Below are 2,374 nucleotides of genomic sequence, written 5' to 3' on the forward strand. Positions count from 1 at the left end.
AGAAGTCCCTATTTAGACTTAGACTAATTTGTCTTGAAGATTTGTCTTCTTTGTCTTCATAACTATTCTTCTTTTTCTTATTTTTGGTGATTTTGGTGTCTTAATCAAAACCGTGTCAAGGTCAGGAGCAAAAATCTTCTTCACAATCTCCCCCTTTTTTATGATGACAAACCACTATCTTCTTTAATAGTGTAGTTTTCTGAGAGCAACATATTTTGAGATATGTTAAGATGACTTGAGTATGCTCTCCTTATTTTGTAGGCTCCCCCTTTCATTTGGAGTTATATGCCTGAAAGAAATTTGACAGAAAATACACTTCTCCCAACTTTTCTCCCTCTTTTGACTTCATCAAAAAGTAGAAAAAGCAAGAGTTTCTAGCACAATATATATACATATATATACAACATATAATATATATATGACAAGAATAAAAGTAATCATAAAAAGAAATCGTATAATAGAAAGTAAAAACATTGTTCAAACCATAACAACAGAAACAACAAAATAACAGGAAATTCTCCAAATCCAAGAAATCATTACAACCAGAAAATCCTAACAATAATGATACTCTAAGACTCAGGCTTAGAGTTGTCTTCATCAATGTCCATGCTACTCATCTTATAAGAGAGACGATGAAGTTCAAATTGGATTTATTGATTCTGAGCATCAAGAGTTGAAAATGAAATGTGTCAAGAGAGCACTTTAGCATGCCTATGTTTTGATGAAGACAAAGGACTTAGTGAAAGCTTAAAGACAACTCAACAAATCAACATGCCAAAGATTCAAGAGCTTCATGTCTAGACTAGAGTCTTAGATGTGTCTTAGTTATTGAGTCTAGGTTAGGTAAACCTAGATACAAATCTCACAAAGACTAAAAAAAGCTATCATATCATTTACATGAGACATGCCATCTAGCTTATTATATATTCATGCATTAATCATACATTTTATTTCTGCATTTTAGGCATAACATAAAGGTAAAACATGTATAATTAATAAGCATAACATATAGGTAGTTTACCTATTAACATCTTAACTGAAAGTATGTCAGTTAATCGATTAAGAGAAGTTTTAATCGATTGACGTGAAAACAGTTTTTAACAGTTTCAACAGAAAACTGAAAAACAGATTTCAGTTACTCTCTAACAACCCATTAACTGATTAACAGGCAACATAATCGATTAACTGGATGAAAAATAGATTTTCTATATAAACTGTTTCTTTAACAGATTTTACATACGATTTTTTACATTCTTACATTCATATTAGAATTGATAAGTTGTGTATTTTCATGTTCATGTATGTCATATAGGCAGAGGAAATTGCATGTGAGATTAGAGTGAGATAGTATTATGCTTAGGATTAACATGTCATCCATTGCATATTATCAAATATGTTCATCATCCTATCTTGTTTCTGCATGATTCTTTCATTACTGTTTAGAGATTTCTTAAGGGTAGAAATTACATGTTCTTCATGATTCTGATCTTATACATATTCATAATAATTGTGAGATTTGTATAGGATTTAGCTTGTTCTTTCTTGTGCTATTTTAGTGCTTCACATTACTATGTTTTTTGTGTTGTTTATGTAACAAGGGAAGTCCTCTCTTGGTGTCGTACCACCAAAGAGATCAGAGAATCTTCACCAAGACTTGGAGGTCTTGAGTTTAGAGCATACTCTTGGCTGGGGCATACTCTTCGTTGGGGCTGGATCGTAGGAAAGGTTTTCCTAGGCAATTGGGTAAGGTCAAACCAAGGTAGAGGTTCTGGGAACTAAAGAAGGGAGCGTTCAAGGTCTTGTAATTGGAAGTGTGTTTGTAAGACACATTGGTTTCAATTTTAGTGAAGAAAAATCTACTGGATCAAAGGGGAGGACTGGATGTAGTTTTGCAGTGGACCGCAAACCGAACCAGTATAAAAACCTTGTTGCAGGTTGTTTCTTTCCCTTATATCTTTACTGATGTTACTAGTTTTAATTGCCTATTGTAGCTGATATTTTGAATATAGCATTATTGCCAAATAAAAATCATATGTGTTCAAATATATTTGCTATATCATTTATGTATAATCTGTAATTGGCTGTGTAATTGAGCCAGTCAACAATTGCTAAATTTTGTGCGACTTAATCGATTAAGTCATAGCTTTAATCGATTAATTGGGCAAGTTTCCAGAATAGGATTTTCGTGCAAATAGCGGTAAGTGGGAACCGCGACACCTATTCAACACTCCTTCTAGGTGTATTCTATCACTGATACGTAACAAGTGGTATCAGAGCTAGTATGTCATTCTAGCTCAACCATATGTGCGTGATCCGTTAGGGAAATTAAATGGGTTCCACAAACCCTTTGGCGGTGATGGCTCATCCATTAACT

Source organism: Lupinus angustifolius, chromosome LG11, assembly GCF_001865875.1.
Source record: "Lupinus angustifolius cultivar Tanjil chromosome LG11, LupAngTanjil_v1.0, whole genome shotgun sequence".
NCBI classification, from domain to species: Eukaryota; Viridiplantae; Streptophyta; class Magnoliopsida; order Fabales; family Fabaceae; genus Lupinus; species Lupinus angustifolius.